Consider the following 25,159-nt stretch of genomic DNA (forward strand, 5'->3'; position numbering starts at 1 on the left):
AAAAAAAAAAAAAAAAAAAAAGAAAGAGCAAAGAGGTCTACTCCTTCTTCCTTCCTTTATTTATTTATTTATTTATCCTAGAGATGTGATCTCTCTTTGTTGTGCAGGTTGGACTTGAACTCCTAGGCTCTGGCCTTAGCTGCCCAAACAGCTGGGACTACAGTCATGCGCCATTGTACCTAGCTCCGTCTTTCATTAATAAGATCTTCTATCCTGTTAAGAGTTGAGGGAGGAGCACACTAATTTCCCTATGTATAATACATAGGGAGACTTAGTTAGGGGTTAAATATTAATTTCCCATAGAAAGTAGGGAGAAACCTTACTTGGGGGATAAGTCCACAGACTATCTTTGGTTTCATGACATTAAGATTAATTGGTATATATAAACTCCAGATTTTATAGTTACTTACTCTTCCAAGATTTCTTAAAATATTACTTACTCTTTCAAATTTCTTAAATTTGAGGTTTTCATTGTTTATGTTGAACTACAGGTGTATACTTTGGCACTACAATTATAAAGCATCATAGAGGGGAAGTTTAGTTTGGATTTTGAAATTTTAATACAGGAATATATCTGCATAATACTCAAAATGATGTATTTTTTAGACATGATATGGAAATGGCAGAAAACATCAAATTTAAGCATTTTTTAACACTGTAATGAAATTTTTTCTTTTGTCCTTTTACTTTAACACAGGCTTCTGAAAACTACAAAGCAATGTTGTTTCAAATAGTAAAGTGTCAGCTAAAAAAGCTGACTGTTAATAGAAAGTTAACATAAAATTTTATAAATTTTCTATTAATAATCTAAAAATATATTAGTTTGGACTTTTTTATTTCAAGTGACAAGTTTAAACTAGCATAAACAAAAAAAGAGTGGTAGTCATAGGTGAACGTAAATACATATAATATTTGGATCATAACGTATGCCATTTTTGCATCTTTTAAAAAATTTTAACATTAGGAGTATTTCTTCAAGATTACATGCTCTTTAACATTGTTTCAAAAGTGCTTCATAGCATTTCATTATCCACATATATCAAAGTGTATGTAACCATGCTATTCTTGTTAGACATTTAGATTGCTTCCAATACAGTTTCCAAATTCTCTGCCCAAGTAGAAAAAAAAGCGTGAAATTTAAAGCCACAAAATATTTGTCTGAATTTAGAAATAAAACTCAAAGTCAGCTATAATTAGTTATTTAGTATTCAGCTAGTGATTTTTTTTGTTGTTGTTTGTTTGTTTTTGAGACAGTCTCACTCTGTTGTCAGACTGAAGTTCAGTGGCACAATCTAGGCACACTGCAGCCTCTGCTTCCCTGGTTCAAGTGATTCTCCTGCCTCAGCCTCCCAAGTAACTGGGACTACAGGCGCCAGCAACCACGTCCAGCTAATTTTTTGTATTTTTAGTAGAGACAGGGTTTCACTGTGTTAGCCAGGATGGTTTCAATCTCCTGAGCTCATGATCCGCCTGCCTCGGCCTCTTACAGTGCTGGGATTACAGGTGTGAGCCACTGCGCCCAGCCACTGGTGAATATTTTTAATTGTTTATTAAATTCAGTGTGACTCAAAAATAGTTTTTAACACATTTCTTATAATGAACTTAAAGTCTCAATTTACTTTTGGTCTTTTTTTTTGGGGGGGGCTTTTGTCAGTTTGCACTGTGCCAGCCTTTCAAGTTTTCGGATTATGATTTTAACCAGTATCTGTAACATTTATGATACAGTTTGCAGTTACACTTTTAGAGCTGTGAGTTACTTGAAACTTTGTTTTAGACATATTCTCTATATATGCCTTTGTTAAAAAATAAAGCCACGTAGGGTTAAAACAGTTTTTAATTTTTTGGTGTTTTTCCAATTTTCTATAATGAAATTATGTTTCTATTATAATCTCCCCACAATTTTTTTCAAACCTATATTTTATCTTTATAAATATTATTATTATTTCATTAATAACATAATTACTGATTTATATATTTAGAATAGTTTTTGTTTATTTAAAAAAGCTTCTCATGTACAGTAGTATGATCCATTCTAGGGCATATTATTCCTATATAATCTCATTGTTTATGTTTGTAATCTTTGACAATTTTAAATTGTTTATCAAAGTTAGTTTTGACGCAAAAATGGTTCAGGTGAATGCTTGTTACCATGATGGTTTCAGAGCAACTGCAGTCTGCATGGTAGGAGGGCCCAAAGCAACCGAGAAGGAAATGAGAACAGTTGAAAGTATTTTTTAAAGGTTTGTATGTGAAGCAAAAGACAGAATGTCAGTGTAGCTAACACTTTTTTTATGGGCAAGGTCTTGCTGTGTTGCACAGGCTGCTTTCAAACTCCTGGGCTCAAATGATCCTCCCATCTAAGTCTTCTGAGTAGCTGGGACTAACTAAATTTAAAGTGTGATAGTGATCAAATTATTTGACAGAAGTCATTATTACGCTCAATGTTTTTTCCTAGAGTATTTACATATTCACTCAGCACATTATATATTAAGCAACAGGTACTATTAGCAATACAAATCAGCCCTGTACTAACAACTTTACAGTTTAGTAACACACAGACCTATAAAAAAGTTAAGTATTAGGAAAGTTTTATAGATGCCAAATTTTACCAGAAAACCTGTAAATTTTTTGTCTTGACTTAGAGATTATGTTCAGAAAGGTAATGTAATGTACACAGGTGGTAGAATCAGAAGTAACAGAACTTCTGGCCACTTATATGGTACATCCCACTGTTTGGTGTCTGGAGAGCACTTCATTTGTTCCAGAAACTTCTCTTTTCCTTAAAAATATCCAGATAACGAAATTTTGTATTATTTCTGTGACCAAATTGAATTATATCATGTATTTAAAGTATGTTATGGAGTTAATCAAGAAAACCTAGGTTTAAAAATGCAAGCCCTATTAATAAAAATAAGTGTTGGTGAGAGATATTTAAAAAATTCTGTTTTTTCTTTACATGAAAAGAGACTCATATCAAATCATGTCATTCTTTATCAAAAACGAACATCATAAAACATTTAATAATACAAAAAATGTAAACAGCAAAATAAATGAAAACAGTCTTTGATTTCATCACTCAACAGAGAATCAAAGTGTTTTTAAATCAAAGATAATCACAGTTGAATTTTTAAGACTATCTATATCGTTAATTCATACATTCAGCCATTTATTATTTTAACTAACATTTATTGAGTCCCTTGCTACATGGCAACCCCTTCTAGGCCCTTGGTATATAGTTGTGAGCAGGACACACAAAGTGCCTATCCTCTTGGGATGTAGTGAGTAGATAGAAATTATACTAATAACCCCACAAACAAAGAATTACAAAATACTTTGAGGAAAAAATAAAGGATGCTGTGAAAAAGAATAATAGGGGAACATAATTTAGCAGCTAAGGAAGTCTTTACCTAAATGATTAAAAAAAAAAAAAAAAAAAAAAACAGGCCGGGCGCGGTGGCTTATGCCTGTAATTCCAGCACTTTGGGAGGCCGAGGCAGGCAGATCACGAGGTCAGGAGATCGAGACCATCCTGGCTAACACTGTGAAACCCCGTCTCTACTAAAAATACAAAAAAATTAGCCGGGCGTGGTGGCGGGTGCCTGTAGTCCCAGCTACTCGGGAGGCTGAGTCAGGAGAATGGCTGAACCTGGGAGGCGGAGCTTGTAGTGAGCCGAGGTCGCGCCACTGCACTCCAGCCTGGGCGACAGAGCGAGACTCCTTCTCAAAAAAAAACAAAAACAAAAAAACCCGAGAAACCTGAAAGATGAGTATGAGTTACCTTCTTAGGCACTTAAAATAAAAGCAATGAAAACGCAGTTATATGTCACAATATATGACATTTATTCTTCAGTTAATATTGTTGAATCAATAAATGGCTCTTCCAAAACATGAGAAAACAATGTGTTAAAAGAGAAAGCATAAAACAAGATTTCTCAAGTTAAATCAAAATTATAGTAGTGGAAATAAACAAATACTATAATGCTGCAAGACAAGTAATGTCTTGCTGTTGATTAAAATCACAACCCAACTAAGTGCTGAGAAGCACACTGGAACAAAGAATGCAGGAAAGTTGAAAAAGAAACCAGAATGGGCAAGGAACAAGAAGAAAAAGGTAGAGGAGCAAGAAGAGGAGGAGGAGGAGAATGAGAGGGGGAAAAATAGGGGAGATGGAGATGGTATTAATAGTGTGAAAGGAAAATAAATTTTGGGACCCCCAAATCACTAAGCTAAAGGGAAAAGTCAAGCTGGGAACTGCTTAGGACAAATGGGCTGTGTCACAGGCACATCCTTAACTTTGGCAACATAAACTTCCTAAACTGGCTGAGATTTGTCTCAGAAATTTTGCGTTAACAATAGTAAAGTTGGCTTCAAGTGGCGTAAAATATTCCCAATGAAAATAACGTGGTCATGCATCTTCATGTGCCAAATAACAGTATAGAGGCACTTAAATCAAAACTATTAGATACCAAAAGAGAAACGAAGAGAAATACAATTACTATGAAAGATTTTTAACAGATCTTAATATTTTATCAAGTTGATTTATTTTAATTTAATTTAATTTATTTATTTATTTATTGTTTGTTTGTTTGTTTGTTTTTTTGAGACGGAGTCTTGCTCTGTTGCCCTGGCTAGAGTGCAGTGGCCGGATCTCAGCTCACTGCAAGCTCCGCCTCCGGGTTTATGCCATTCTCCTGCCTCAGCCTCCCAAGTAGCTGGGACTACAGGCACCCGCCACCTTGCCCGGCTAGTTTTTTGTATTTTTAGTAGAGACGGGGTTTCACCGTGTTAGCCAGGATGGTCTCGATCTCCTGACCTCGTGATCCGCCCGTCTCGGCCTCCCAAAGTGCTGGGATTACAGGCTTGAGCCACCGCGCCCGGCCTTATTTATTTATTTATTATTATTATACTTTAAGTTCTCTGGTACATGTGCACAACATGCAGGTTTGTTACATATGTATACATGTGCCATTTTGGTGTGCTGCACTCGTTAACTTCTCATTTACATTAGGTATATCTCCTAATGCTATCCCTTCCCCCTCCCCCAACCCCACGACAGACCCCAGTGTATGATGTTCCCCACCCTGTGTCCAGGTGTTCTCATTGTTCAATTCCCACCTATGAGTGAGAACATGCGGTGTTTGGTTTTCTGTCCTTGTGATAGTTTGCCGAGAATGATGGTTTCCAGCTTCATCCATGTTCCTACAAAGGACATGAACTCATCCTTTTTTATGGCTGCATAGTATTCCATGGTGTATACGTGCCACATTTTCTTAATCCAGTCTATCATTGATGGACATTTGGGTTGGTTCCAAGTCTTTGCTATTTTGAATAGTGTCACAATAAACATACGTGTGCATGTGTCTTTATAGCAGCATGATTTATAATCCTTTGGGTATATACCCAGTAATGGGATGGCTGGGTTAAATGGTATTTCTGGTTCTAGATCCTTGAGGAATTGCCACACTGTCTTCCACAATGGTTGAACTAGTTTACAGTCCCACCAATGGTGTAAAAGTGTTCCTATTTCTCCACATCCTCTATCGCACTTGTTGTTTCCTGACTTTGTAATGATTGCCATTCTAACTGGTGTGAGATGGTATCTCATTGTGGTTTTGATTTGCATTTCTCTGATGGCCAGTGATGATGCGCATTTTTTCATGTGTCTGTTGGCTACATAAATGTATTCTTTTGAGAAATGTCTGTTCATATCCTTTGCCCGCTTTTTGATGGGATTGTTTGATTTTTTCTAGTAAATTTGTTTAAGTTATTTGTAGATTCTTGATATTAGCCCTTTGTCAGATGGGTAGATTGTAAAAATTTTCTCCCATTTTGTAGGTTGCCTTTTCACTCTGATGGTAGTTTCTTTTGCTGCGCAGAAGCTCTGTAGTTTAATCCGATCCCATTTATCTATTTAGGCCTTTGTCGCCATTGCTTTTTAACTGGACAGAAAATATTAGAATAATATAATATAATAGTATTTAATTCATAGCTGCAGATAGAACATTCCCCCATCAAACCACGCATACACCTTGTTTCCAAGTATCCTCAAAACTGCCTAAATCCTTTTCAGAAAGTAGGTATTTTATAGACCACTTTTTTGGGCATGTGTAGTACAATAAATTAATAATTAAACCTTAAGCAACAACAAAAATAAAAAATTCTAACCCATTATAGATATAAAAAGCACTGTCATATGTAACTATTGGATCAAAGAAGAAATGTTCAATTTTAGACTAATGACAAAATAAGAATATTGAGTCTATGACATATCAAATGTGGTTTGAAGCTAAGACTATACTACTGTATGACTTATAAACCTTAAATGATTTAGATTGCCCTGTTGCTTTAACTGTAATTGTTATTGAGATCCAAAAATGGGTGAACTGTATCAGGATCCCAAACTAAGGGAATGTTAGAATTGATCTACTACACATTCATGGATATACTTTATTACATATACTTTGGTGCAGAACTAGTGTCATGTTTCAAGAAGCTGGTTTAGATTATAGTGAGGTTCACATTCAGATTTCAGGATCTGAAAAAACGTATGTGGCATAAGCTACAGTAAATTTAAATGGAGTAAGCAGAACAGATTTCTTATTTCAGTATAAATGAATGGGTTGGAATATTGTTAATCACTCATGTGTAAAAATATTTATTGTACGGGCCAACCCAGTTATTTAATGGGTTATACATTTTGGACTACTTCTATTTTATAGTGTGTATTTTTTAAAAGATCTATATTTCTATGACAAGTTTATTATATATATATATACATATTGTGTATATTTTGAAAGATCTGTATTTCTATGACAAGTTTGAATTTTGTATTTGTCTATGGCAAAGCATACCCCAATTCTATTCTCTTCCTTTCTTGCTCCACCTTTATATTTATGCTATGTTCAGGCACTGGGGTGTCACGTGATTTTCTTAAAAAATTCTTAGGGAGTTGTGAATCTTTAAATTTTCAACTTCTACTTCTTAATATATGCTGTTCTTTATCAATAAAAACAGAAGTAATGTTTCTTCTATTTTTGCTGAAAGTTTTCTAGCTTTTCACTAGAAAAGGGATCAAATATTCAGAATTAGATTTTTTTTGCTTACCTTTAAAAAATTTTAACATATAAAGCATGTCTTAATCTATTGTGACTACCCACTAAAAATTAATTTCATTAATCTATTTTAATTTGAGGCATTTTGAGATTACTTTAAAAATATAAATGAGAGAATTAAATAAAGTATAATCTATATCTTATTACATTATGGATAATAAATTTCACCTTGTCTAGGTAGTTTCTTTCCTTTATCCATATATTTATTTCTAGCAGCATTATTACTCATGTGTCTTGTATTATTTATAAGCTTTCTATTCGCATCTTTTATCTGTTTGAATAATTTTTTAGAACTTTTAATGTCAGTAATCATATTCACAAAGGTTTGGTCATTTTACTAATTCTGGATTATATTTATAGACATTTTGGTCTATAGTGATTATTTTCATTTAGTAAGTGTTAACAAAGATAGGAAAATGTTTGTAAATAATAATGACAACAGTAACAATAACAATTAACACCTAAACTATGTATGTGTTGAATACCAGCTTAAATTGCTGAAAGTAATTGAGGTAGAAATTTGCTTTTAAAATAAACCATTACGTCAATTCCTAGAAACAGGTGTTAATTAAAACCATTGTTTTCTTGATTTGAGGTACAATATGTGATGGCTTCCCCTTAAATTACATAAATGGAAACACTTGCAGTGCAGAGGTAATTACCCTTCACCTGGTTGGTTATGTTCTCTGTTTTAATGGAACGAAAAGAGACTTTCTTGTTCCTGATGTGATGGATATAGAATGGTATTAATTTTTATTATTTTTTCTGAGGCTTCAACATCATATCTCCTAAATCACTGAATTGAAGCATAAACTCTTGTTTATTAAACACCAGAAACTGCCAATTGTATAAATGATCTTCTATTGTTTATCCTATGAAAGTTGATATTTTTAAAATGTAGGTAGGGGACATTCTGCAAATATCTATTATTTCTCAAAACTAAACTTGTTTAGAATTTACTTAAATTATATGCACTGATACCAGTTTAGTTTTTGTTTAGAATTTACTTAAATTATATGCATTGATACCAAAGTTAATTTGAGTTACATTTTACTAAAGTAATTTTTGCGGCTTTTGTGAAGCAGTTTACATTAGTATATGATTTACACTAGACAAAAATGGGTGAATGTCAAAAGGGAAAGGGTTAGAAAGGGGGAAGATCACTTTGTACTAGTTTCAAGTATCAAAAGCCAGAAGTGATTTCTGTAAAAACAAAATAATAATAATTATGCTCTTATAGCATAACAACAAATAGTATTATTTAAAAAAAATTATCACTAATTGAGGGATTAGTATGTGGCAGGCGCTGTTGTTAAGTGCTTTACTTGTGTTAAGTCATTTAGTGCTCCTGATAACTTTCTTTTAGGTAGGTTCCATTTGTAGTTCCTTTTAAAGATGAGAAAACAGGCGTAGAGATTGAGTCCTACATATATACATGAGGTTATAAGTCATATATAAGATGTTACAGCTAATGAGGAACAGGGCCAGATATTGAATCCCCTACAGTCTAGTTCCATTTATCACAAGTTTCATTTGGTGTAAAGAATCAATTAAAAATATATAAAACTGTTGTAGCTGAATTATTAAAGCTTGAATAACATGAAAAGATCACTTATTAAATTTTAGAAGAGAATAAAATTAAAATAATGTATTTTAGAGTCCTAGATATATTAAAGTAAAAATAACTCAAATATCTTTATTGAGACTTTTTTTCTATTTAGAAAATTTACTCTTCTATATAAGAATAAACTCAATGAAGTATTGGCTAAATATTTTACTTCGAAACACTTTTTGGAGAAAGGCTTCTTGTTTTCATAATTCTTGCAACCTGTTATTAATTTTATTTTATCAAGCTCTAAAAACGACAAGAACTTCTTGTGTTTTATTTTGTAGACCAGTGTGTGGTAAGGTCAAGACATAAACTTAGGGACTATTTAGAATTATATGGGAAATTTTAGATGCTTGATAAAATCCAGAAATAGAAAGTAGGTGTCACAGTGCAGATATTTCATGATACACAGAACTATGTGCTCTGTTAATTGCCTGGCAGTGTAACTGCCATATTTTAATTCACTGAATTAAAATTAGTAAATATTAAACTTAAAATGAAAGGTTATTGTGAAAGCAACTTATGGTATCTTGTTTAGAAGTTGCTCTTTATTAAACATGCTTGAAAACAGTAACGATGTCTATTTTTCATGGTCTGACTATAAACTCCAATTTAGTCACATAATTAAATTGTCAAATGAATTCCTTAAGTTGGGTTTTGAGAGACAGTGAGTGAGAATAAACATGATGGGAAAGGTAGAAATTTACTGTAATTATTGGTCTGATTAAAATAATTATATCTCACATTTGTACTTGAAGTGTTTCACATCTGATGAAACATTTTTTTTCATCATAATGGCTCTAAGAAGCACTTAGGAAGCCGATATGATCTATGTTTTGCTGAAAAGAAAAATGAAGTTATGAAGAAATGAACTGACTTAATTAAGGACAGGCAGGTATTTAGAATAAGAAGCAGAACTAGACCTCAGACTTCCACTCCTTTCCAGAGACTTTCCAAATGACTGTACCTTTCAAAGGTGATTGACAAGTTCTTAAAATGTTCAAATTAGATATTTTAATGTACATATTTATACCATAAGTCTGTTTCAAACTAGGAGAATTGATTCATTCTATAATAAGCTATCTATTTACTACAGACTATCTTTGTTACAGATATTCTATAGGGAAAATTGAACTGTCTCAGCTACATACATGTCATTTAAAATCAGCAGTCATATGAAACAAAGCAGTGGCTATCAGTTAAATAAAAGAGTAAAAAACAAGGGAATTTTACAAATACAATTTAAATGATTTTTTTCAAGCTTTTGTTATTATGTATCAAGTTGTATTCCTAAGATAAAATTAATTATTATTAATTTATAGGGGATCAAAAGGGTTATTCTCTGTTTTTAATAAATTGTTTATCTTGTGTGTACATGTGTGGCATAAGTACAAAAATTTATAACCTTCTCTTAGTAATCATACAAACTAGATGACCCAGAAAAAAATTCTGTTTCATGGTATGCAAATACAAATTTGTGCCTTATTTTGAGGTATGCTTTTGTTAGTTTCTATTATTTGTTATTAGGGTTCTTTAGAAGTTGTGTTTTGTCTTTTACTCCATCATAAAAGGAAGATGGCAGTGGAAATCTTTTCTAGAGAAACTGCACTAGCAGGGACTGGAATGGGTAACTACACATATTTTTACAGTTACAACTCTAAGAATCCCTCCTTTTTCTCACCATCATCAGTTCTAATACTCATTAGTTAGCCCTTCTGAGCTTGGCAATGTGTGCTAAGCTACATGGGTTATGCAGTACTCATAACCTGCTGCCTGTGAGCATGTTAATATCTTTAAGCATTTGTCAAGAATATACCCTTTTTTGTAACATTTATTTCAAGTTTATCAACATTAAAACAGTCCTGACATTAATTATAGCAGTATATATTTGTAGATTCTGTGTAAGCTGAATTGTGAATTTAGGATGATGATCCCAGACAAAAAAAAAAAAAAAACAAAAAAAAACTTGGTAAAATTCACTTTAGTTTCCTCTGCCCCACCTCCATCCCCATTCTATGTTCCAGTCTCCTCTACATTAGGATCCCATGTCTCCGCAAGCCTTTCTTCCGTCCTAGTGCCTTCTAACGAGGTCTCATGTGTCCTGGGCTGTGCAGCCCTAGGCCCACTGGGCCCTTTCCCACAGTGCCCTTGCTTTCCCCACACTACAACTGAAATGGACTTGCTTTGGATCTGATCATTAAGGGACCAGGCCTCTCAAGGCTTCAATTCAGTTTATGCAATGAACTAACTTTTCACTGCACCACAACATTCGATATACCTCCAGCTTCCATGTTTACGTATGGAGAGATTGAGGCTTAGAGAGGTGAAGTGGGGGATAGGAGAAGGCAGGAACCCTACTCTGACTCCTATGAAGAGAAATAACATTTCCTAGAAATACTGGTGCCATGGGGAAATTTTCTGTTCTATTTCCACTTCCCTCTTCCTCTCCCAATGATTAAAAATGAAGAGAGGCCGGGCGCGGTGGCTCAAGCCTGTAATCCCAGCACTTTGGGAGGCCGAGACGGGTGGATCGCGAGGTCAGGAGATCGAGACCATCCTGGCTAACACGGCGAAACCCCGTCTCTACTAAAAAACAGAAAAAACTAGCCGGGCGAGTTGGCGGGCGCCTGTAGTCCCAGCTACTCGGGAGGCTGAGGCAGGAGAATGGCGTAAACCCGGAGGCGGAGCTTGCAGTGAGCTGAGATCCGGCCACTGCACTCCAGCCTGGGCGACTGCGAGACTCCGTCTCAAAAAAAAAAAAAAAAAAAAAAAAAAATGAAGAGAGAAATAGAATGTTGGCTAAAATATAAGTAAAATACAAAATAATATTACATTTTAAAATTAAAACAAGAACCACATTATAGAAAGAGCAGAGGCATATTCACTGTAAAGCTAGTGAAACTTAAACTCCAGCCACCTCATTGGTACAGTCCCCTTCCAAGTCCTTACCATTGTGCTCACACAGTCAAGATGTTTTTGTAAGTTTTCTAAGGATAAGATATTTTATCTGCAGTTTTTAACAAAGCTTCCATAACTTGTATTAGCTTCAGGCCTCACAAAACCCTGGATCCATTCTATTTATGGTTAATATTGAGTCTAGTTAACATAATTTTTAATGTTGAGGAAGTTACCAAACTTTTTAAAGTCTCAGTTTCCTTGTGTCTGAAATGAGAAGAATAATAATAATGCTTGCTCAGATGCATGTAGGTTTGTGGGGTTGTAAAAGAAAGACAGCAGGGAGAAGGGGACAAGAGGAAGGAAGAAGGATAGAAAGGGACGGAGAGAGAATGTGAAAGTATGTTTTGAGCTGCAAAGCAATATACATGAGCAAAATACAAAGTGATCTTAATGAAATAAATATTTCTGCAGCATGTGACCTACTCCTCTCTTCTTAGCATATTACCCATCGTTTTACTTTTTAATTGATGATTTAGGATTGCTCTGTTGAGCACATGAAATGGATAGACTAATTCTCCCTTTAATGTCCATTATTCTACAGGTATGAGAAAAATAAACCCCCAATTTGTTTAAGTCACTGTGGGTTTTTGTGCTGTTGGCTGGTTGGTTTTTCGGTTTTTGACGTAGTTAAAAATAATCTAAATGATGCTGAATTTGGGAAGGAATTTGGGAACTCTGCGTACGAAGAATTATTTTCCAAATCCTGTTAAATATTTTCATGCTGGACCAAATTTTTCTTACTATTTCTTCTAACAGAACATTTGCAGCACGTGGTCTGCTTTCCGGGGGACAGGGTGGGACAGTTTGACACACTTTGATGTTACTGCATCACAAGAGTTACAGCTTTCTGGTTTCCAATATTTGTATCTTTGCTCAAAGCCCCACCTCCTTCAGTAATCCAGTTCTACATTTCAGGTGGCAGCACCCCATTTCTCAAAGTCCTTGGTCTCAAACAGCATTCTAATTAATTTAACCTGAAAGGGGTTTCTTGGAAGTTATTAGGTGGCTCACAGAATTTTGGGAGAGCCGTATCAACCGTTTTGGACACTTCAGTCAAAACAAAAACTGAAAATACCAGGGGTTCTAGGGAGCTACTGCTGCCCTCGGCAAGTCGGACACAGCATGCCAGAGTCCACCTCAGTTTTCTCAGAAGAACCACGTGGCTCCACCTCCATGCTCTCCAGAAGACACAAATTCTGTCTGATGCTTGTTTCTCATCCGAGTCCTGGGCAGATACCTCTGTTTGTCAGAAGCTTCGGCCGTATGCCTGCACTCTAGCTTCAGGAAGATGGGGAAATGTTTTCAGTTCCCAGCCCCTGGAGTACAGTAAGGCAAGCAACAGAGGAGTTAGAATGAGTGCAGAGTGAGCCAGCCTACAGAATTTGCCACAGTGTCTTGCTTCCTTACAGTTCATTGTGGGACTTGGGTCAAGATACTTAACCTCTCTAACTAATCCATGTTCCTAATACATAACATGAGGATTTGGACCCCATGACTTCCAAGAGTTCTTACAGTAATACAATTCTGGGTCTGTACTAGTTAGAATTCTGGCTTCTAGTGATGGAATCCTTACATGACCTTGTGAAATTAAGTAAGTAGAATTTATTGGCTCTCCTAACCTCACTGTGGAAGATCGGGGTGAAGCTGGCTTTGGGGGGTCTGGCCCATCTGGCCTGTCTCCCCTCTCTGCTTTCTCTGTGTGTGGACTATAAAAACCAGCTTGTCTTTGAAGCTGGAGAAGCAGCCGCTTATGGTACCAAGGCTCATATCCAAATAGCTCTGCGGTCAGACAGGAAAAGAGCTCCTCTTTCTCTGAATCAGTTTCTAAGGTTCAGAAGGATGCTTAGCTAAGCTTGGTTTCTGTGCCCAGTCCTGTGGTCAGGGAGTGGAGTTTTTAACTAGAGAAAGGCAGGCAACCAGAGGAGTGTTTTGAGGTAGTCAGCCACCCCAGTCTGTGACCAATGCAGATTCCAAAACGTAGTGTGCCACAATATGTAATGTGGGGTTTATTAATTTGTTTTCAGGCCCTTATGTATAATAATGTTGTGTGGGGCTTAATGGGCAGTAAGACATCATTGCAACCTACATTCAGGGAACTTAAATCGAATTCTGTACATAAAAGCAAACACAGTATGGAGTCTTATCTGCAAATAAACTATATAATAATGTTTTCAGGAAATGATCTAGATCCTAAAGCAGATGAATATGGAACTTGAAGGAAGAGACTAGCTTAATATTTTTTTGCCAAGGATTTTGCCCCAAGTCATATACCTAAGCCAACTTATATTTGACTTAAAAGATCACAGGTAAAATCTAAAATTGATTTTTTTTCCTTAAACTTTTTGCTTTTTTATCTTTTTTTTTTTTTTTTGAATGTTGACTGTGTTGGTATTTAGAGCCTTTTCCTTTGATAAGTTACGTTACTGTACTGGAATATGTTTTGCTTTAGCAATAAATATGACAATATAGCCTTTTGATCTTATGCTTTATCAACATAGCTTATATAACAGGAAAAAATATATATTTCCTCCTTGAAATCAAAAAAATAGCTAGCTCACCCTAAAATTTATCTGTACTTTAGTAGCATTTTGCACACTAGGTTATACTTTGTTGGCAATTACATTGTTGAAAATGTGTGAAAAGTTTCAGCTGATCAAAGTTTCAGCCTTTGGTTCATCATACAAATGTGCTTCTTAGTTTAATAATCTGAAGCACATGCATATTAAGTAGAGAAAACTAATTGCAGTAAATTCTGGAAATAAGCTGGATGTTTCAATAATGTCACATTGTTTTTTCTGAATTTACTTGTAACACTGTTACATAAGGGTTTTATTTTTACATTGTTTTAAGTCTTGTTGGCCTCTGCTTCTCTGATGATTATTAATAACTATGATTTAATTAGATTTTACATTTATATGTCATGTCAAGGCTCTTGAGTGCATTTTATACATTTTTCTACTTGAACAATGTCTATAGATGTAGTGAAATATACATCTTCTGTATAGTTATTCTTTCTAGAAATTTGTATTGCAATAGGAAATAACTAATTTATATACCTCAGGGATGATGGAGGATCACTTTTTGCTTTTAAACATTCCAGTAAGTGGAATATAACTTTTAATGAGACCAAAGTCATTTTTTTTTTTTTGAGACGGAGTCTCGCTCTGTCGCCCAGGCTGGAGTGCAGTGGCCGGATCTCAGCTCACTGCAAGCTCCGCCTCCCAGGTTCACGCCATTCTCCTGCCTCAGCCTCCCGAGTAGCTGGGACTACAGGCGCCCGCCACCTCGCCCGGCTAGTTTTTTGTATTTTTTAGTAGAGACGGGGTTTCACCATGTTAGCCAGGATGGTCTCGATCTCCTGACCTCGTGATCCGCCCGTCTCGGCCTCCCAAAGTGCTGGGATTACAGGCTTGAGCCACTGCGCCCGGCCGACCAAAGTCATTTTAATGACTATGTTTTCCAGCATTTTTGTTTCTTTTTCATTTTACAGTAAGTGGTTCTTAAATATAAATGGAAATCTTTCATATTCCATGAAGTTGATCAACAACCTTTGATGAGTGCCAATCTTATATAGACAGTTGTAGGCTTGGTGCAAATAAAATTAAAAGCCTAGCATTATAATCCAATTGGAAAGTCTACTGGAAGAGATTGGTTACTAAAGATGAAAAGTATCCTTGTGGAACAAAACAGAAACATTGATAGTGGGAGTCTAATATGTTATAGCAATACACAGCAGAAGCATCCGTTGCAGCCTCGGGTACCAGGGAAGTAATGCTTAAATTGAGAATGGAAAGATTATTAGTAATGACGCTGAGCCTTGTGGAAAGAATCATAGTTAGAGGAAATAACGTGTGTGAAAGCCCAGAGGTAAAAGAGAGGTTGGCAGCTATAGAGAAACTCAAATAAGTTCACTTCAGCTGCAGCAGAAAGATGGGGTCAAGCAAGAGAGAGGTGTTAGGGAACTGATAAAAGAAAAAGCCTGACCTGGGATAAGATTAGTGGCACTAAGCGAAATGAGCAGATTCAAGAGGAGGACCTACTGATTAACAGGTTTCAAGAAACAAGGAAGAGGAAAGGCATCAAGGATTTTTCCAGACACCTTGGGCAAATGGGTGGATGTGGTGCCATGCATGGAGAAAGACAGCACAGGAGAAGAAGCAGATTTGGGGGGAGTCTTTGGGACGTTTCAGGATGTCCAGTGGGGAGCTGCTTTGGTGATAAAGACTGAGGAGACACCAGCATAAAAATATTAATTTCATACCAATACCCAAAGGGTTTGCAAAAGAAGAGGAGGCTTAGAAGGATCTGCCAGAGAGGAGAAGAAAAACAAAGAATGCTTTTAAACATTCAAGGAAAGAAAGTCTTTCAAATTGGACTGAATGGTCATCATGCCAAATGCTACAAAGAGGTCAAATAAGATAGAACAAAACAGTTCCCATTGGATTTTGCACTGAGGATGTTGCTGGTGACCGCTTAACAGTTTCAGTCAAGTGGTCAGGGGTGAATCCAGATGCAGCGGGTTGAGAAGTGAATGGGAAATAAGGAATTGGAGATAGTGAATGTAGACAGTTCTTGTAAGAAGAATGTTAATGAAAGGGAGATAAAGATAAGGCTGTAGCTGGAGGAAGACGGGAAGCCAAGGGACAGTTTCATTTTTGTTTAATATGAGAGAGACCTGAGTGTGTTAAAGCACTGGTGATGTGAAATAACTGGAGGAGAGAGGAAGGCTGAAGATACTGAGGGGCTGGGGGAGGGTTGCAATCAATAGAAGGGGGCCTCTGAGAAGGTGGAGAATGATGGGATCCACAGTCCCATCTAAGGGTGCTCTCTTCATTTGTAAAGGGAGGAAAGCGTGAGATCAGTAGCAGTTAGGAGTGCTTTCACTTGCAAATAACAGAAAACCCAGCTACCAGTAGTGCCTCACTCAAGCAGATATTCATTTTTCTTGTATAACAAGCAATTTAGGGTAAGCAGTTGTTGACATTGCTTCTGCAAGTTGATGTCAGCACTAAGGGGTTGACCTCACTGCATTTGCCTTCATCTTTTCCTTTCAAACTGTGCTCAAGGCAGGAAATGGGGGAAAGGATGATATTGGCTACACTTGGTCATTTAATCAGGAAAGTGTTTCCAGAGGCCTCTGGGAGACTTGTGCTTGCAGCTTATTGGCCAGTACTGTGTCCCATGGCCACTTGTAACTACAAGGGAGACTGGGAAAGATTTTTTTTTTTTTTTACCCTCATAGTAGGAGAAGGCAAGAGAGTTAAGACTTGGGAATGACAGATTAGTTAAATGGCAGCATCTAGCATAGAGCAAGTGCAGATAATTTGTAAATTTGGTAGCATGTAGATGAAGGACTTCCCATCTGATATTTCTGTGTCTCTGAAATTGGAAATAAGATAATCTGTGAAGTCAGGAATAGAACTTTTGAGAGTAGTGAAAATAGGTAATGCCCTCTTTGGAGAACTTGAAAAACTGGGGACTGATGAAACAGTGATCTCTGAACTACACTGAGATTTCATTTGCGATTAGAGATTGATCGGGCACATGCCTAGAGAATTATGTGACTTATCAAAGAGTGATGACCAGACAATGAGAATCTTATTCTTCATTTATATTATACTTCTTGTGAATATAAGAATCTTATTCTTCATTTATATTATACTTCTTGTGAATATAAAACATCCTAGTGAATGCTTTTGATTTTGAACTGTTTGTATAAAATTCATATTGTAATTTTTTTAAAATGTGTTTATGCTGTATAAACCATTACCTACTTATTTTGTTATAGGTATGTCTCTTATATAAATTTACATATATATTTATGTGGATTTTTTCCCCACAGCTTTTTATTTTGAAAACTTTCAAATATATAGAAAACTTGAAAAAGTAGTACAGGGAACACCCCCCATGCCATTCACTGACTTCCACTAATTAACACTTCCTCACATTTTCCTTCCCCTCTTCTTTCTTTCTCTTTCTTTCACACACATCACATACTTTTTTTGAACCATCTAAAACTTTAAGTTGTAGACAATAAGATACCTCAGCCCTACATACTTCTGCATTCATCTGGCAAGAACGAGAACATTCTCCTATGTAACCACAATGCAAGAATTGCACCTAATCAGAATGAACACTAATATAATCCCTAAACTTCAGTGTGTTTAAGTTTTCCACTTGTCCTTAAGTTGTCTTTTGACCCAAAGAGTCTGAAGCAGAATACTTCTTTCGTTTTTTTCTTTTTTTTTTTGAGACAGAGTCATCACCTAGGCTGGAGTGCAGTGGCACGACCTCGGCTCACTGAAACCTCTGCCTCCCGGATTCAAGCGATTCTCTTGCTTCAGCCTCCCCAGTAGCTGGGACTACAGGTGCACGCCACCACACCTGGCTAATTTTTGTATTTTTAGTAGAGATGGGGTTTCACCACACTGGGGAGGCTAGTCTTGTACCCCTGACCTCAAGTGATTCACCCGACTCAGCCTCCCACAGTGCTGGGATTACAGGCATGAGCCACCACGCTCAGCTAAAGAAGAATATTTGAAAACTACATTTCTTTTTTTATAAATTAATCTAACAGGTTTGAAAGTGCCCTTTAGCAGTAGACTTAATGTTGAAATTTCGTTTCCATTTGTCAAGGCTTTTCCAGTCTTTCTAGATTTTCATTTTAGATGCACACACTAACAGTATCTGCCTGTGGGTATATAACTGAAACCTATATTGGCTTTTCTCTTCAGCAGTATCCTCTTACTTCCCAATGTGATGACCAACCTTTCCATCCTCCACTTTGACTGTGGCTGAGTACTGTGTGACAGATAAAAGATATCTATATTATCTCTTCCACAAACCAATTAAAGCCTCTATTTGAGTAGCTATTATAAACTGTTGCTTTCATTTTAAAATGGTAAATTTAACATACTTTTTATCCAAGTGGATAAAGTAGCTGTTTTATGGGCATATTAGAACTATTAATTAATAAACTAGAACCCAGTGACTGAGATGGAGCTATTTCATATGAAAATTAAATTTACTTTATATAAAATTGAAAATGCTGGTGATTAATGTTCCCTGGATGCAGGATACAGTAGGAAACACTGGGTTTTTCCAAATACAGACATGACTCCTTATCAAGGAACTGGAATTCTGAAACAACATTGAAACGAACATGTAAATAAAAGACTTGATAAAGAAATGGAGCATGTACACGGAGGTTATTTGCCAAATACAGGAATAAGATTGAAGATATTTAAACAGGCACAAATTTCTTGATGATTTATTTGTCTCTTTTAAATTTTCATACAGATTTAATCTGTTAATAAATTAAAATAGGATGACTGGGATTTGGGTAATTTTACAAGCATTTTCAAAATCGTGCAAAAGTATAAAAAGTTGTCAGATGGGGTGGTGTTTGTTCCTGTTGGACTGCTTTGATGTATGCTGTATTATATGGGACTGGCCATAAGCTTTTGGCCTCTGCAGTTCTCATTAAACTTGAAACTTCTATGTTCACACTCAGCTCCTTGCAGCATCAGCCACAGGAGCCCAAGGTGCACACACTCTCCTAATATGCGTCCCGGTTGTTAACAATGAACTTCTCTGCTGCCAGTGGACTAGTCAGTTTCCAGTGTTTGAATTATTTATAATTTAAAAACTAGAGATATAAAACTACACTGAAACAGACATGTCTCATCATCTTTTCTCGGGGCCTTTTGATGATAAATGCACGCATATGAACTTAGGTTGAAAGATAATTTAGATTGCCAGCCAACTGTGGCCAGCACCTGAGCAGCCAAATCTGACTGAATAAAAACATGACTGCACTGATGGGACCTTATTTTAATTTATGACCATGAATCTATGGCCTTTATGGGTGTGACTCTGTAGCTCAAATCCATTCACTCACCTGCAGGACTAGATCACTGTTTCTTACCTCCTTTCTGTTCCCTTTCACGCACTCCCAACTGGTGGTTTTGCATCATATTTCACTAAGAAAATGAAAACAACAGAAGAGAATTTCTTCCTTCTCCCATCATCGTCGTATCTACAAACTTACCTGGATCTACATCCGTGTAACTGCTTTCCTCTTTAAGCCCACATTTCTCCATTTTATTTACCTTCACTGACCCGGAGATGAAATTTAGCATTTCTTGCAATTGTGAACCTAGATAGTCAAACCATAGGAATATTAGCTGTAGCTGTGACTGTATCTCCAATTAAAAAATCTACAGATATTTGCATCTCATATCACTTCTTACAGATATCTTGAAATAAGTATGGGCATGATTTCTTTGAAGTAACTGTAGTTACTATGCTCACTGATTGATCTCATTATTTAATGTGTTAATTAAAAGTATGTATTTTACTATAGGGTAACTTTTAAAATATTTTGATGACATATTTTGTTATAATTTGTTTCCTTTTATACCAATTCTAGATACACCAAAAATATAAAAATGTTTTATTTTATACATTTAAAATATTATTCAGGCCGGGTGCAGTGGCTCATGCCTGTAATCCCAGCACTTTGGGAGGCCGAGGGGGGTGGATCACGAGGTCAGGAGATCAAGACCATCCTGGCTAACATGGTGAAACCCCATCTCTACTAAAAACAAACAAACAAACAACAACAACAAAAAACAATTAGCCAGGTGTGGTGGCGGCCACCTGTAGTCCCAGCTACTCAGGAGGCTGAGGCAGGAGGATGGCGTGAACAAGGGAGGCAGAGCTTGCAGTGAGCCAGGATCACACCACTGCACTCTAGCCTGGGCAACACAGTGAGACTCCATCTCAAAAAATATATATATGTATATTCAGAGAAGGAATCTGAGGGTTTTAACAGACTTTCAAAAGGATTCATGAAAGTCTGTGCCTCCTTGAAGTATATTTTCTGCCACAACCTCCCTTTTCAGCTTCTAAATTCATGTATGCAACTGCCTACTCAACATTTCCTGTTGGATATCTAGTTAGTACCTCAAATCTACCATGTCCAAAATCAAGCTCTCCATTCTTACCTACTCCCAAAACTTGTGCCTCTTACAGTTTTCCCCCCTCAGTAACAGGTGATTCCATTCTTCTAGTTGCTCAGACCAAAACCCATGGAATCATCCCTGACTCTTCTCTTTCACAAGCCACATCTGATCCAGTGGCAATTTTGTTGACTTTATCTTCAAAGTCAGTTCCACACTATCCATACTGGTCATTTGTTCAATAATCTTCTGACAGTACCCACTGCTTCCAGTACTGCCTACCCTGCCCCCCAACACACATACACACACCATACACATAATTGTGCTAAACCTCAGTCTAAATCCCTCTCCTCTCTTGCCTGGATTGCTGCAAAGACTTTTGATCTTCCTACAGTCACTATCTTTGCAACATCCTGCAGCCTGTCTCCACACAGTGTCCAGAGTGACCTTGTGGTGGTGTCCCACTGCCATTAGAACAGAAAACAAACTTCTTCCATGGCCACAGAGCCCTCCTCAGAGGGACCATGCCCATCCCACTGAGTTCACCTCCCACCTCTCACCCCTAATTAACTGCCTTCTTGCTATTTGAACATGCAAGCCCAGGTTTCTTGTTCTTGCTGCTGCCTCTTCTCCCTGGAAAGCGCTGTTCTGACATCTCATGATTGGATATCAGCTCAGATGCAACCTCAGAGAGGCCAGCCTCCATCACCACAACTACAGTAGTGCCTCCCCTAGTCACTCTCTGTCCTATTACCCTTCTTATTTTAGTCTGTAATTTACTACTTACTTGTTCATGTGTTTATTTCTTTCATTTAAAGTGTAAGTTCTCAGAGGGTAAGCTATTGTTGTAATCACTACTGGCTTTCCAGCACTAAGAATCATCCTGGCTCATAGTAGGTGCTCAATGCATTTATGGTCAATGGATGGATGAATTAACTAGGTACCAACGATGGCAAAAATACTATACAGAAGAATGTATCTCTTAGATGGGCTAAAGCTCATTTAAAGGGAACTAAATGGGTATATTCAAATACTGTTCCTCATTTGTCATGATTTTAATGCATAATTCTAAGCCCTTACTTTTTATATGATGGCTAACTTTTATAATAAAATAATTATGTTCAATTTACTATCCTGATGAATATTAGCTAATTTTCTTTATGGTCAGAGTTAAAAATTTAGAAAAAATCTCCAGGTAAACCAGGGATACATATTGGAAGACAAAAGATATTATTTTGTAATTAAATAATAAACTGAGAGAATGGGCTTTAAAAATAAATAACATATCTTTATTTTAAAGACCAAAAATCTAACAAAAATTGAAATAATATTTACAGTATAGGTTCTAGAATGGACAATGAAAAAGTATCCATGCCGTCCTATTTTAGATACATAGACAATTGAATTGATGCGGTGTACATACAAGAGGTTAGGCTTAGATGTACATGTGTCATTATAATCAGTGCCAAATATGTAAAGGCTTGTATGTTTGGCTGTTTGTAATACTTTAAATACTAATTTGTGTTTTTACTTTTCTTCTGTGTACTTTGTTTGTGAACAATCATAATATTCCATGTGACCTAGATAACAGGAGTATGCACTAGTGACTTTGTTGGGAGTTTAAGCAGAGTTCAGTAGCTATAAAGGATTTCACTAATAGGAAGAGAATAAGAAAAATTCACTGCTGACCTTTGTCTCACATTAAAATGACCGAAGTTTAACACCAACATGACAGCTGGTTAAAACAGCTTGAGATTTCAAAGTGCTTGAGTATATATAAATATTATGACTGATTCCATAAGTGTGTTGGAAGACACTTTAAGAAAGGTCCTTGGTTTAACAGTTTTCTGCATTCTCCCAGTTTGGTTGAAGGGAAGTATCACTCAAAAAAAGATTTTGTCTTCTGAATTTAGATAAATAGAATAATTTAAAACATGTAGCTGAACTCAACAGAACCAAAATTGAAGGTTAATACTGTGGACGGAAATTACTACTTTGTGGAGAGTGCTAAGCTTCAGATTCCTGTAGTTTGATAATATGATAGATACTTCTGTAGATTAACTTTAGGTAATGAGATGCCAATAGTATATATATTCTCTGTCTCTCTCTCTCTATATATATATATAGAATGCATCATTAAAATGTGTTTTTGCCGCTTCCTTTACTGCAACAGAACATGTTAGGACAAGGCAGTTTCTCAGGGATCAAAGGTACACATGGTCAACTCATTCCTGCACTTTGGTCTCATGGTCTTTCAAAAGGCGCGTTCCTATCAAGCCTCAACTCTAAAATTATCTCAGCTTTACTACTGAAATTTAAATCAAGTTACTTTTTATCATAAACATTTTATAATAGTTACTTACAGTTTTCAGTTTTCCATGGGCAAGGAAAACTTGGGATGACAGAATAGAAAGAATAGGAAGCAAGAGTGATATACAGAAGTCTGAATGATGTAATTTGTTATTAGAATAAATTAAGATTATCAGCAGGATAGAGTTCAAGCAGAAGCTTTCCCATGAGGCATGTAACATTTCTAAAAGGGATTAACATCAATTGGTGAAGAATTAATTCAGAAAGTGGAGGTTGGCTAGGGTCATGTAATCAGGGAGTGAGTGCAGATTTGAGGGTGGAGGCAGCACAGCAGGCAAAAGGCTGGGCCAGCTTCCCACAGGCAGGTGAATGGAACAAGAGGCAGACAGCATGTTTGGAAGAAGCTGGGAGGAATGATTTTCTTTATGTGTTTACTTTCTAAGCTTTTAAAAGGCATGCACATAGCACAGATTCAGAGACAACGGAAAATCGAATGAGAATTAAGTCAGCTTTCCACCCCAACTCCCAGTCACTGATTCCCCTCCCAAGGGTCAACACTGTCTTGCATATCCTTCCAGAGGTACTCTATGCATGGGCAAGCATTTATGTACAGTTCTTCCTTTTTTTTTTAACCAAAAAGTAGCATTCTATACAATGCCTCCACTTTTTACACAGGTGGCTTGCAAGGCATACCATTCTACACTGTGCATTCCTAACCAAATAGAGTATAGACTTCATTCCTCTTAATTTCCCTTTTAACAGCCACATTATATGCAGATGTGCCTGTCTCCAGCTGATGGACATTTAAGTTATTTGGTCCAGGACAGAGAACTTGGAGGTTGTAGGACAGAAATAAGAGGGAGATAATTTTTAATGTATACTATTTTCCTGACTTTGATAATGTATATGTAGTTTGTATATTCAAGGGCAAAAAAATTTAAAGAGTCAAAATATAGTCACATGGCGCCTTTGCTTAACATCCTTCTGTGAATTTTTTACTGTGAGGATAAACCCGGTCCAGGCCTACATGGTCTGCTTGGGCAGGCCTGTCTGTCTCCCCAAAGCCTTTTGGGGACTCTGTCCTGGTCCCCACACTCCAGGCCATCTTTCAGTTCTTCTAACATGGTCTCTTTTTCACCTCAGCAGTGAGAAAGCTCATGCACCTTTGCATTCTCCCTGCTCCCTGAACCGCTTATTTCCTTTACTTAGTCTTTTTGGTCTGCAGAGAAAAGTTCTCCAATCTAAATTGGGTCCCCTTATTAGTCTCTGTCATAGAAGGATGAAATTATTTATTTATATGTCTGGATTTTAGTCTTTGCTGTGGGTACCACTTTTTACTTCATCATTCTGGGGTAGTGGGAGAAACATTTTGTTGAGATTCAAGATATCTGAATTCTGATCTTACCACTGCATGACTGCAGCCTTCAGCAAATCACTTAACTTCCCTGGGCTTCAATTTTCTTACCTGTAAAATGAGAAAAACAGACTGGTTGATTTCTGAGGCCCTATAATTTGTGGTATTAGAACACTGTGAATACATAGTATAAAGTGAAATACATATAAATGTTGAATGCTAGTATACTCTTTATATAACACAGAATGCACTTAAATATTGAGTGCTTATATAAGTATTTTATGTTACAAATGAATGTTTAATTTCTCTTTTCAGATTTACATAAGTTTATGATTATTCCTCAGAGAATAGTTTCCTAATTTCTCCCCTAACTTTTACAAATGTGTCAAATCCACAGATACCCAGACAACATTCAAAGATAAACTTAATATGCAGACTAGTATATTCTAATATGCCAAACCCTAATTTTCATATAATGCCCTCCTTGCAATATTTTTATAAGGCATTTATAATTTTTGATTATTATGGATCTATATTAGTTGTATGTATTGATGGGGTACTTGTGATATTTTGATACAAGCATATAACGTAATAATAAAATCAGGGTAATTAGGATATTAATCACCACAAGCATTTACTATTTGTGTTAGGAATACTTCAATTCCATTCTTTAGTTATTTTTAAATATACATTAAATTATTATTAACTATAGTTGCACTATTGTGCTACTGAACACTAGATCTTATTCGTTCTATCTAACTGTATTTTTGAACCCTCTAACCAACCCCTCTTTATCAACCCTGCCTCCCAACTGCACTTCCCAGGCTCTGGTAACTATCATTCTACTCTCTAT

The 25,159-nt window shown here is 36.3% G+C and overlaps 2 long non-coding RNA genes across 2 annotated transcripts in view; one reads left to right on the top strand and one right to left on the bottom strand.

Moving 5' to 3' along the window:
- The window catches only part of LOC117086056, a 77,272-nt gene that overhangs the window by 44,294 nt on the left and 7,819 nt on the right, over window positions 1-25,159 (top strand). The gene's annotated exons all lie outside the window — the stretch shown is intronic.
- LOC117086057 lies at window positions 6,987-24,420 on the bottom strand. The gene is made up of 4 exons (XR_004438191.1): window positions 24,358-24,420; window positions 19,730-19,837; window positions 12,755-12,995; window positions 6,987-7,059 (listed from the first exon to the last, which is right to left on the bottom strand). It is a non-coding gene; the product is annotated as an uncharacterized LOC117086057 (long non-coding RNA).

The sequence above is a fragment of the Trachypithecus francoisi genome, unplaced genomic scaffold (assembly GCF_009764315.1).
Source record: "Trachypithecus francoisi isolate TF-2019V2 unplaced genomic scaffold, Tfra_2.0 Lachesis_group1, whole genome shotgun sequence".
NCBI lineage: Eukaryota > Metazoa > Chordata > Mammalia > Primates > Cercopithecidae > Trachypithecus > Trachypithecus francoisi.